This window comes from Anopheles coluzzii, chromosome 2, assembly GCF_943734685.1.
Source record: "Anopheles coluzzii chromosome 2, AcolN3, whole genome shotgun sequence".
Classification (NCBI taxonomy): domain Eukaryota; kingdom Metazoa; phylum Arthropoda; class Insecta; order Diptera; family Culicidae; genus Anopheles; species Anopheles coluzzii.
The window spans coordinates 101,078,669-101,091,714 of NC_064670.1; the positions used below are offsets into that span (position 1 = coordinate 101,078,669).

General features: G+C 48.8%; 1 protein-coding gene across 12 annotated transcripts in view; it reads right to left on the minus strand.

Annotated features, from left to right (window-relative positions):
- LOC120961640 (protein alan shepard) overlaps window positions 1–13,046 on the minus strand; it is a 195,496-nt gene that overhangs the window by 100,247 nt on the left and 82,203 nt on the right. Inside the window, exons 1-2 of one of the 12 annotated variants that reach the window (XM_040385544.2) lie at window positions 12,549–12,701; window positions 7,842–8,449 (exon numbers count right to left, since the gene is read on the minus strand). The exons of 7 other annotated variants lie outside the window; for them this stretch is intronic. The gene's annotated coding sequence lies outside the window, so the exon portion shown is untranslated. 4 more of the 12 variants (XM_040385543.2, XM_040385545.2, XM_040385549.2 and 1 more) reach the window with 4 other exon arrangements.

A 13,046-nucleotide genomic window follows, 5' to 3' on the forward strand; every position in this document is an offset into this window, starting at 1 on the left:
CCAGATGTTGCAGTTGTTGCTACTGCTGAGTTCTAGATGTCCAGATGTTGTCTTACTCAGGGAAGAATGAGGACGAGGAATTATGTTTCGAGGCTTTCGAAGGATTAGTCACCTCTAAATGGAGGATTTAAAATACCAAGATTCTCATGAATATATGAGCCACCCAGGCATGACTGAATAATGAAAAATCTAATTTCAAAGTCCTCCAAAATCTCCAAAAAAGGTACATCTAATACTTTCCGCTTTCTAGTTTGATCCTAAGATTAAGAGCTGCTATAAATTGCATCCCAAATAATGCAATCAATAGCAAACACAAAGCAGAAGCTCTTCCCTGCAATCCAAAAAAATCCAATTAGCTGCCCACAGCAGACTCCAGCCCTGCTGTAATCGTAATTGTGTGGTTCTTTAAATTCTTCCATTACTATCATTGCCAGATCATAAACATTCACTGCACCGCATTGTTGTTATCGGCTGCTTTCACGAAACGAAACGAGTGGATAGAAGATGAGAGAGTGGGAGAACTCCTAGTAATTACTGTGTGAAACACTGTGCAATCTATTTGTCTCGAGACGCTTCCACTGCATCATCCTGCACTTCACGCCGGGGATCAATTACCCGTATAAGGGGGGCCTCCATCTTTCGTGCTTCACTTTTCCAAACCCTTCCGAATGTGGAAATTTTCCATCGACCACCACCAGCACAGACCCGGCCGGACCGCCGCCCTCAATCGTTACGCCCTGCTTTCTAGCTTCTTCGTGCCCTCGACTTTGGCCGTCTGGTGCACGAAAAACGTCATGGCCGTTAATTTTCTCCCAACTGCACCCCGTTGCACTACTGCGCCACTGATCGGGGGCCGGAGGGAAGTTTGGATGAAAAAGAAGCGGCCACAGGAACTTACTGAACCGTGGCTGCATTACTTTCGAGCGAGAGCCTTTGCCGGGGGGAGGGCGTTCAGGTTTGAGGCCATATTTCACGCGAGCGAAAACGTCGAACGTTCGCGAGCCAGTGAAAACTGATCACAATAAAAGTAAAACAATAAAAACTCTAGCACGCTCCATCACATGGCGTCCATGGCGGAGGCGGGTCGTCACTGTGTGGAAAAAGTGCAATCGGTGCAACGGTTGAATTTACGGCTAGTTCTCAGGAACCTTTCTAACCCATCGCCACAAGCCCCGGGCAAACGAGACAGGCTAGTAATTAACGGATTTGATGCGGGGAAAAAGGAGGCAAGAAATTCAGCGAAAGGTTTGCTCCACTTCGAAGACGTCCAAAGGCTGCAGTCTTCTCTGCAGGTCGTCGTTTGCGGAAATGCCTTAAATTAATGTGCAAAACCCCGTGCGCTGTTGCACAGCTACTCCAAACCGAAGACGCCCCCGAGAGGGAGAGGGGAGACGAAACCAATTTCGATACTTGCAATTTACGATCGAGCAGCAGCCTTTTTGGCCCCACGATCCACAGTTGGGGACTGTGCCGGAGACAAAGGTCAATGAGCCGTAGGATTTGAGGAGGGTTCACATCTAGATTTTTTTTTTGTGGGAAGGAAACTCAAAAGCAACTTAATGGGATCAATCTATTGGACGATGGACGAACGTTGGACGGTTGTTTCCGGTTGCAGGATGAAGTGGTCAATTAAAAACTAGAAAGTAGTGGCAGACTTTCGTCTCCAGGTTAATGGTAGGTTAGAAGTTGACGGCAAAGTGAAACTTTGCTCGATGAACAGAAATGTAGACATTCTTAGAAGTAATACAACATGCTTATGAGTCGAAATGTTTAGCGTTTCTATCTCACCTATTCAGGATGAAATGAAACACACTTCAAATGAACACTCCCTTCCTGGAATGGCTCTGCTGATCTTGATTTGAGCACCAAAGATGAATGTAATCAATAAACATCAAAATCACTTCATCGATGAAAGTCAACACACGGCAGCAAATCACGGACGGTTCGACCCGTTTGCATACATGCGGCCTTACACAAACGTGCATTTCCGTGCATTGTTCACATTCCTCTTCCACAGCTGGTGCCTTCTAATCGGTGCATTACTACCACCGGCACTGGCAAAACTGTATCGCCTGGACAAACTGGACTGCTTTCTTCAACCTGGCCCGGGAACTGCACTGACCGTACGCTCCCAGGAGTTTTCTCCCGCTCTTCCAGGGCGGGCTATTAAACTGTCGAATTCGGAGTACACGCAAAACCAATTACGTGGCAGAAGGTCTTTCGCGCGCTTCAGTTCCTCCGGCTTCGCTCCACGCTCGGGTGAAGAAGTCCGGAATTTCTACACATCCGTTAGATGTGTAGAATTGACTGGCGCTCGCTCACGACCGCATAGAACCGGAAAGTGGACACAGACACACATACACAGAGGTTGGTTGAGTTCGTGATTTATGGTCACAGCAGCACCACCAACTCACTAGGGAGGGAAGCGAAGGCAGCGCCCGGGGGAGGAGACGGTACAACAGCCATCAATTGAACTGCCCTCACCCGTGCACACACATAGACACTGCTCGGTCTAACGAAGTGCGAAGCCATAAAGTGATCGAACAGCAGAGTAGCCAATTGGTATTAGTTGCAGCGAACGTTAGGTTAGTGAGAGCTTTCGCGCTAATGGAAGGCACACAATTTAAGCACGCTCGTTTGCTGCTGGCAGAGATTTAATCGCTGCCTCGTAATAATCAAAATGGCCAACGCAGAGATTTCAGTGAGAAATGTCTTTCGCAGGGAAATTGTGCATTTTATAACAATCAGGTTTATAGTCGGCCGAACTCGACATATCTTTAGAAGGTATTGGGAAGGGAATTGGAGTACGCAACGGTACATTAGCTACGGTACATAATTTGTATCGGGGTTTTTTTTTCTGGGAAATACTTGAAACCTCTTTTGTTTTTGCTCCAAAGATATCTCGGAACTTCGAAGTTATCCAACGATTCATCTGATCGTGGCAGGTGACTTTTTCCCTCACACACTGCTGCTCAGCTACACCCAAGATTCTTGGAAGGCAGTGGAGATGAGTTCCGATAATGTCCCATTACCTATGCTAATTAAAGATATTATCATTGGAATTGGCCATTTCGCTGCACGCTAACAATGGGATATTTACCCATTTTTTTGCTGATATGATATACGTTACAGATTCGACAAAACCAAGTCCCAAGAGTTATAGGCTGTGACTCGCCCATTCAAGCGATAGGCCACTTTGATTGCTTCTTCGCGATTGCATCTTTATCTAATCGTACTACTTGCGGGGTTGTAGATTTTATCGCTCTACTGCCGTTCACACACTCACACACACAACACTCGAAACTGGCTGCTTTACCGCAAAACCTTCTCGCGTGACCGCGACGACCAAACGCGACGCATGACAGAGCCTCCGCCGCAATCACGCAAACGTCAATCGTCACAGTGCCCACCGAAAGAAGAAGAATAAGTAAAAACCGCAGCCGAGACGGAAAAAGCATTTGCGGGAGCGACATGTGTGCTGCCCTTTTCCCGCACTTCCCGATGCTCAATGTCTAAGGTTTTACGATTACCGCCCACCAGCTTTTCGCTTCTCCGGAGCGCGCATCTCAAATGTCGTCCGGAATATTCTCCAGGAGGCAGGAGGAAAAAATAGCTAAAACGATTCATCGAAATATCTTGCCGGTCGCCGGTGACTGGAACGAACCGGATTCTAGACCACAATCGAATGGAACAGCCGAACCGAACCCGATGAAGAGTGTCCGGGCAGATCGACTTAGTTGGAGGTTGCATCAGTGGAGTGGCGGCAGGGTCATCGCGGAGACATCATGTGCTAAGATCATTAACAATCTGTACGGCAGCTTGGTTGGATATTTGTGTGCACATGTGTGTGTGTGGGTTGCACGAGAGAGGAGACGGTTTAATATCCGTGCGGAATGTATTCACGTTTCACCGATCTGTCTCCCCCTTTTGCCTAGGGTTTTAACCGCCGATGTCTCTGTGTGCGTTCGGGTAGAAGGTGACATCTTGGAGCCGAAGGGTGCAACGAGGTGCTGTGGGATGATGAGCGGGTCTGTGTGTGCAAGAACGCTTGCCCTCCGGGGGCTTCCGTTGGAGCCGATTCTCCAGAAACCCCTCCAACGAACCAAACGACAATAGCAACGACGAAAGAAGATTAATCTTCCCCATCGCAGCGAGAAGGTCTAGCAGAGGAACAAATGAATTCTTGGTTCGAAAAAAATAGATCATAGAACCACCATCACCAGAGCAGGCAGGAAGGAAGTGTGCGCCCCAAAACCAAACCACATCATCAAAAAAAAGCTCCAGAATTCGTCTTTTTCAAGGTTTTCTATCCACTTTTTTGTGTGTGCCGCCTGTCTCGGGTGCGACTGTTACTTCCAAACTCGGCTCTAATCACCCCGGGGACCGTTTTTCATCGTTTTGTGTTCTCTTGGTAGGGAGGGCGGGGGGGGAGGAACTTCCCACCCTTTGTGGGAAGAGAAGCCGGACGGAAAACGAACCTGCTGCAAAGAAAAGCCGATCATGAAGCCGAACGCTTCACGCGCGGACACTGGGGAGGGCGTTGGGATTTTCCTTCATTACAAAATGACGTTATACGTTCTTTTCTTCTTCTTCCTTACTTCCACGTGGGTTAAGTTTCTCCCACTCTTGCGGCAACCGACAGTTTCGTTTCGCAGCCACACAACTTGTGCCAAAAACCGTTGCTTGCAAAAAATCCCTCCTCCGAACGACGAATGGGATGTTTGATGGGACTCCACCCAACCGAAACAGACAGACAGGGCACACACAGACACGCACACACACACACACACTTACACCGACCGACCAGACCACAAAAGCTCCCCACGGACCATGACTGGTAAATCTTAAGACGATTGCGATTATTTGGCACTCTTGTTAGTGTGGTTAGCAGAAGTGGAAGACACGGGCAGCTGCAAGAAGCGACACACTAGGGACATGAATTCCCCATGTGAGTTGTTGAGAAGATTACGTGTGTTGGTGGTGGGCAAGTGTCTTGAAGGTGTAGCTTGTAGCCTACCAAGGTCATTTGAGGTTTATATCGCGTCCTATTAGATGGACATTTCCAGATGGAAAGAATGTGCCAGTTTGTATTCTTACTCCATCCAGAATGCTACCTCACAGTGGACAAGTAGGCTTAGGAGTTTTTGGCCTAAAGTGACAGCTCGGTACTGCTAAGCTGCCATTTTTTTGCGAGATGTTTACGAACATCTTCTTATCAGAAATGTCCGTCCAAAGAGACTTTGGGGGTGCGCGATTGCTATCAGGACGCAAATGTTACGATTGTGGGTCTATGTCAAAGCCCTTCTTGGAATTCGCCAAAATCTCGCATGACACTTTATTCCCCCGTATCGGAAGCTCATTTCGTACCATTCTTCCACGTCACAAAATAGAGAGATTATTCCATTTCCTTTCCCAATTCGCTGGCTCTCCTTTTCTTTGCTCGGGTGTACGGTCGCATCTGTAAAATTCATTACTACACACACGCGCACCACAGCCCCACAATATGCGCGACGGACGACCTCTTCCCAATGTCCGAGAGAGACACACAGCTTTATGTCGTCGGCACTCATCATCTCGGGGATCTGCCATTTCCCGTGCGGGGAAACATCAAACTCAACCGCCCGCAAAACGAATAGGCGGATGTAATTTAATTCCGATGAATAAATAGCAGTTGATTATACACCCGGGAGTATTTATTGATGCGGACTGGATCGATGCGAAGGGACTCGCTGATCGCGGAAGAACCCATAATTCTCGAACTTCCATACACACGTAAGTTTGACAAACGACAGAAATGAGACGAAAATTAATGGCCCAAGAACCAAAATGACGTTGATGAGGTTCACAAAAAAGAGTTTAAAACAGGAGAGGACTGCTCAAACAACAAGCGAAACCCTGCAAAATAAGCGCAGCATACATTTTATGCACACATTTTCACACGACACGATCGTTTACGCTTTTTTACTCCAAACCGGAACACATTAATTTGCACCAATTCATTAAAAATGCACCACACTCCCGGTTCCCGAACCCAGGCTACCCAGGCATGTCGCGGCTTGGACCCACCCTCGGTCCCGCGTACCACTAAACCACAAAAATGTGCTTCGGCAGCAAACGAATAAGAGATTAATGTGGAAATTAATTTAATATTTATGAAAGCAGCACGATTTCGCACAGCAATTCGTGTAGTGCAGAGCGCCCTTTGATGATCAATCAGCGGGCGAGAGTATGAAGGCCCCGTTTAGGGCCTCGGTACATTTGGCAGCACCCGCCAGCAATGTGTTGTAGCAATTAAATCGCATAAAAGATAAGCTTTCGGATACAAATTTCGGGCTGGAGGATGTACCGCTTCTTGTAGCAACTCCCTCAGGCTGCGCCAATAGTATACATAAACATAATGCATTACCATACCTAAGCCCGGGTAAAGAAGCAGCCCGTAAGCGTTCCGAAGTTCAATGCCATCAATTATGGATGCACTGGTTTTCAATGCACTGGTAAGGCCGAGGTGTACACTGTACGATGTACGGGGTTGTACATCAAATTCCGCTCTGGCCAGCGGACCAGATCTTCTGGCCAGCCAACTCGTTTCTCTATTTCCACAACCGTGCGCGGCATATGCAAACTAACATTCGCCTGACCGCACGACGAGAGAAGTGTTTTGCTTCTTTCTGTACACCGTTACCGAGATATGTCAACTGCGCTCAAGATTCCGTTATGTCCACCGCTTCGCTCAACCGAACCCACGGAGCGTCTTGGGAAGGAAATGACGATTAGACGCGTGGTCACTTTTGAAGCAATCAATAGAATAACGCACACACAAACACGCTCAGTCGTCGGTGCGTGACGACGTGAGATGCGTGGCTGGTACGTTTGCGGGTGCGCTTTTAATTAAAACGCAGAGCATAGAAACAGAGGGAAGAGAGAGAGTGAGAGCAACGAACTCTCCCGCTAGATATCCATCATCGGAGTAAGTACACAGACATTCTAAGCAGCGCACTTCCACACCGAAATGTCCAGATTTATCTACCAGACATTGAGCGACGTACAACCTCAAACTCCACGGCTGACGGACACTTTTAATTGCACCTACCGAGGGCCCTCTCGCACTTTCCTGCACCTTCTACCCATTCTCAAAAGCTTTGGAGCACCCAGACCTCGAAAGTCCAACGGGGGAAGACGAAGCTTCTAAAATGTGTTGCACGTTCTTCCACTCTTAATTATGCCACGCGGACGGACGAGAGGAACAGTTCCGGAGTTGCTCTTGCATCTTGGTGTTCCTCACACAGACACACACCGTCAATGCCGGATGTGCTTGACTGACTCGCACACTGCGAAACCCTGGGGTAGCGGAGACCGCGTGCCGGTACATCTGCCTCCGCGATACAGGGAAGAGGGAAGCGTTTTAAACGATCCAATGTTGATTATTGCCCCGGCCAATGAGTGGATGTGATCATCTTGAGAAAACGTGCAGTGTGCGTCTTTTGCGGTCCAGTGACTATCATTCTTATTTCGTTTGGATTTAGGTTCTTGTTTGAGTCTTTAGAGTCTTTTTCAGATTCTTCATCTCTTTTACGCACAAACGATCTAATTGAAGCATTGAATATCTTTAAACCGATGCTGGAATTGGGCGCATCCAAAAGTCTACAACTCAAATGCTCGAAAAAATGCTCATTCGACCACCCGGTGCGATCCAGAGAGTGTACTTCAGATTCATGCGCTCTAATACAATGCTGAAAATACCTTGATTGCTGGAGTTTGAAAGCGGTGAAAGCTTGATTTTATGCATTTAAACCCTCAAATAGCTCGCCCTAAAATCCCCAAAATCCCACGACGATGCTTACTCTTAACAGAAGTATCTTTCCGGCGTTGTCTGACACGCGGCACGTGGAGCTCGGGACTCGGACACACACCGGCGGGGTATAGCTCAGGGACCGGCTTTTTTGCGACCTGCAGATGGGCCTATACTATCTTGTTGGAGCTGCAGCAAAGACACACACACACACACACTGAAACGCACTAAAGCACTAGCAGAGAAAGCTTCGGCAACGCTGCTTTTCTCTTTGCTGCTCTCTCTCTCTCTCTCTCTCTCTCTTTCTTTCTCTCTTCGTTCACACTACGTTCTGCTTAACAACCGCTGCTTCTTCTAACAATGTTGCATCGAGCGGGGGAATGGATGTTGGCTGGGTGGATTTTCTATTTCCCACACATATATGCTTGCGCTTGCTCGCTCGCTCACCAATACCACTTTCAATAACTGCACACAAATACACACTCACACACACACACAGACAGAGGTGGATACACTGCAAAACGTGCACACGGTAACCGGTAAACGGAAGCGGTGGCTCCGAGGGGGCAGGGGCTTTGCTTCACACACGAAACGGCGCACAAACACACTCACAAATACACACTAACTTCCGGTGGAGCTTTAGCTTTGCTAAATTTTTTGCTACTAGAAAAGGGTGTGGGGGTAGAAACAGGCAAACAGTGGTCAAGAGGGGCGGGTGTTCAAAAGAGGTGGTAGGGAAAGTTAGTATCAAAATGCAGCAAACGTTTCTATTTATATCTGTTTAGGAAAATTGCACTAATTGCTCCTTTTTATCACAACAGGCGTTACAATCTACCGCGTGGCGTCCCACGTGAAACACGTGTGAGGATGGGAATGGGGTGGCTGGGTGGGTTCACCATTTCTACGAACGTGGATGCACTTTTTTTCTTCAGTCGTCTGCTTCACGAACCCGGCACAAAGAGACTAAGACTACGTACACACAACGACTATGCACTCCGGCAAAGGCATAAAACGAACACAATGGTACATTTATTTCCACCCCTCGCACAGACACACACACAGAGGGAACGTTCGTCGGGTTAGAAACACTAGCCAAAGGGAGAAGGATTGAAGAAGCCGAGACAGAGAGACAGAGTGATGGGAAAAAATGCAAAGAGATGATTCGACAAGATATAGGAAAGGAATGTGTTCCGGCGGATTGGATAGACGAAATGATCGAGGCACTTCCGGCAGTTCACGTACCGCAGCACACACAACACACCGGCACACACAATTACACACTCCACAGACACACACACACACACTAACCGGGCGCACAGTATTGGCAAGAAATTGGCAACCACATGGACGCAAAACATAACCAGCTAAATTAAACTAACAGGCGTATTATCATTTTATCGATTAGACAACGCCGGGCTGAGCTTCGGCAGTGTACTGACACGCGTGTCTGCCAGCAAACAAAAACCAGCTAAATACCAAGTACACCGCTTCGAAGCGTTGCCGGTCGCCCCAAGCGTTAGTTGCCACGTTTTGAACCGGGACGTGTACCGGGACACGCAACGGGAGAACGCAAAAGCTGTAGCGAAATAAGAAAAAAAAAACGCCCCACCCCTTACTGCACAATCCGACACAAATAGTGGTGGTTTGGTTCGACTGCTTCAAACGCGCGCACACTAACCGCTGGGGCACTACTTTCGCCGACCGGCAAGACGTCCACTGTAAGACTGGCCCCGACTTACTGAGCATGAGCCTACTTTGCCACGGTCCGGTGTGGCGCACGGCAATCTATGTGCATGGAGCGTGTGTTCGTGTGCATTCGTTGTGGAGGAATTGGGGGGGGGGGGGTTCTTTTTTCCGTCTGTGTTGCTACGGGAGATTCGGGAGCACGAGCGAACAGTAGGCGCGGGGTTGTAGAGGCGAAAGGCGACGGTTGCGATGGGAAAGCATGGAAAAAGTGGAAGCTCTGCGTGCGTCACACAAACCGGTGCGAGAGAGTGAGCGCACCATCCCTTCCCGAGAAGAAACGGGAGGGCTGGGAGGGGTCTTTGCCAACTTCCGGTGCACAGCCGCACACAGACAGGGCGCCGGCAGTCACACACACACACACACACGAGCAGGTTGTTGAGAATGCACTGACGCAACGGAGGCATTGGTTGCAATTGCAGAGAGCCACAAGGATGCATTTCCCAAGGCAGTGGTGGCGGATGGTTGTCCTTTCGCCGAGCACTCCTCACCGACGATGAGATGAGCAGTGTGTGTGTGTGTGTGTAAGTACAAATACAGGCGAAAGAGCACACACAGACACACACACACCAGTGCACGCAGGCGCATCCGTACGAGACACTGTACTGGGGATGGGTAGGGCCGTGAGTGTGCTGGAGATGAGCAGGGGAAACCGGAAGTGATTCCTTCAGAGGGAGTTCATCGTCCGATGGCAATTTCGACTGCTGGAGGATGTTGCTGGAGGTAGATGGCAAGGGTTCATAAAACCGATTTGTCAATTTGAAATTCAAAAACAGTCTAGACATACTTTTGGGAAGTTCGGAGCTGGAGCATGAGAAACAATTTGAATATATTTGGGTTTCAAAATATCTATGACCAAAACTTTGGAGATATTAAAATCCAAACAATATCTGCGATGAGAAGAGTCAACATTAATTGTTTTGCAAAGAACTGTTTATATTCCAAAACCACACAGGTTGGGCCAATTTCATGACCGGATAGACGAGAGCTCAGAAACAATAGTGAGTGACGGTCGAATTGCACATCCGCTCAGGCTGAAGTGGCACTCAGCCCAAAGATGAGTTCCTGAGTTCGTTGGAGCTTATTCCAAACGAGAACGGAACGGATCATCAGATCCAACTTCCACTATATAGCGGTGGATGAAACGAAAGATGAGCCATGTCTTGCAGCTTCTCTCCGCAATTACTGTTATCTCTATCTTCCTCTGCATCTCTCTCTCTCTATAGCATCGGATTCTATTCGAATTGAATGGATGGGATATGTCTCTCACGCAACGCGCAGTGGTAGTTGTTTTGCATTCCAGTTAGTCAAGTGTCACGTCACGTAGCCGATGACTAACGAGCAACAACAACAACAACGACGACGACTCCGCACTGCATTGCAATATATCAGCATACCCCCGCAATCGGCATTCCAGAAAGCGTACGGCAGGCCCCAAGAGGCCTAGATCAGCATGTCAACCATTACACTCTTGTGGATTTATATTCTCCGTTCTTTTGATTGCTTGCGAATTATCTGTACTTTTGCAGCAGCACCGTCTTTCGCTCAACTTTGCCCAAAGACCTTACAATACAAACACACACAGACATGCACATACACATGCACGAAAAACCGCATGAACCGGTTTGTGTCGGTTCAGTGGGATTTGTGATTGCAAATCGTCTTCTATCCACCGGCCTCTGCCCCACACAGCAACACACCCAACACTTTCATTGCATCCCTTTGCCCATAATACGAGGGGGTTGGGGAGGTTGTAGTTCTCTCTTCATTCTGTCTCCTTCTCTCGAACTCTTCCACCAAAAACACATACACCAGAGCACAGCACACGACACACACCGACAACAATCGGTGCCTTGTTGGCTCTCTGCCTCACGCACCCCGGAACGGGGGGGGGAGAGGGCGTCACACACTCTCTTCCATTGTGGTTTATAGCGCGTGCACACACACACACACACACAGTGCGTCCACGGTGCTGTCGTCATCCACCAAACTCACTCTCTAATGCAGACGGCACACAATCAGCGGCACAACTACCACGCGAAAGATCTCCAACACAGACAAGAGCACACGCATACACCCGCCTGAATCGTGCAACCCCTCGCTGCTTGTGGCCCCACCACTGCCGTGCGCACAACACACTGTGGAATGTGTAATGACCGGTTCATTGTAGCGGCGTCTCGGACACACAAAAACATACACACACACGTACGCCGCTAACTCTAGGCAAAGAGAAGATGACGAGGTAGAAAATAAAGGGACTCCGTTGCATTTGGGGGCTCTTGCAAACACACTGCGGGGAAAGGAACGGAATGCGTGCGTGTGTGTGTGTGTGTGTTGGTAAGAGTTTCCGGTTCTTTCGATTCACTTCCGGCACAATTAAGCTGCGGGGTTTGAAGGAAGGTACGAGCGAGAATTATCCGGCGCTGGAAGGGAATGGGGAAATATGCACCATTCCTCTTTCTCTATCTCTATCTCTCTCTCCCGCTAGGCCACTCCTAACGGGTTGGACCTTGAAAACAATTTCAAGACCTTCTGCTCTTCCAGTTTCCCAAAAACCTTCCAATACACACACGCACACATGCACAACACAGATGCATCACACCACTGAGGCGCAAGAGGCTTCGTTTTTTTTTTTTTGCTTCTTTACATTTGCTGCCAGTGTCCACGTCGACCGTTATTGCAAAAAAACAAAAAGAAAAACAGGCCCGAGAGCTCCACTAGCCGTCGTTCTAGTCACACGAGAACTGTCGATGTGTCAACTGCAGACCACTATTGCGCGAACACAGCCCTGTGCGAGGTGGGGGGGGGGAGGAAGAGGAAGAAACTTGCACTTGCACAAGGAACGGAGAGACGTACCGTACCCGTGTGTCTTTGGCGATTTGCACCCTTTCGGGGATGGAGAGGGTCGCGGTTGGATAAAAGGAGCGGCCGGTCTAGCACCGTTGCAAGTGTGCGTTTTTGTCGCGATTTTGGAATGCTAAAGAGATACACACACACACACACCGTGAATACCGACCGAGAGCGTGGGAGGAGGGTTTAGGCGAGTAGAACCACAGACTTGGTGCAGAAGAACCACAAACGTCGTCTTCGGTCGTCGATGCGTTTTTGGCGAACGTTCACGTCGGACTGTACCAAGGGCAAGTGTGGACGTGTGCTGGGACCCATCTTCAACCCTCTATTGGTAGCTCACACAGACACCCGTAATCGCTCTCTCGCTCTCTGTGTTCTCTCACCACTCAGAACAACCCCCGTCACTCACGAACCATTTTATCCCAACTGGAGCACAAAACCCTCCGGTTCGTGCTCCACCCCAAACTTTTCATCCCTTCAACGGGGTGTCATCGCAGCAGCTGGTGGTTGTGATGTTGTGGCACCACTCTCTCCCTCTCGCTTTCTCTCTCATCCGACTGCCTTATCGTTCGTCTGCGCTCGGTCACTCACGCGGCAGCGGCACACAACATCTGATCGGATATTTTCTCTCTTTCTTTGAGTGCTACAACCCTCTCGCGCATGA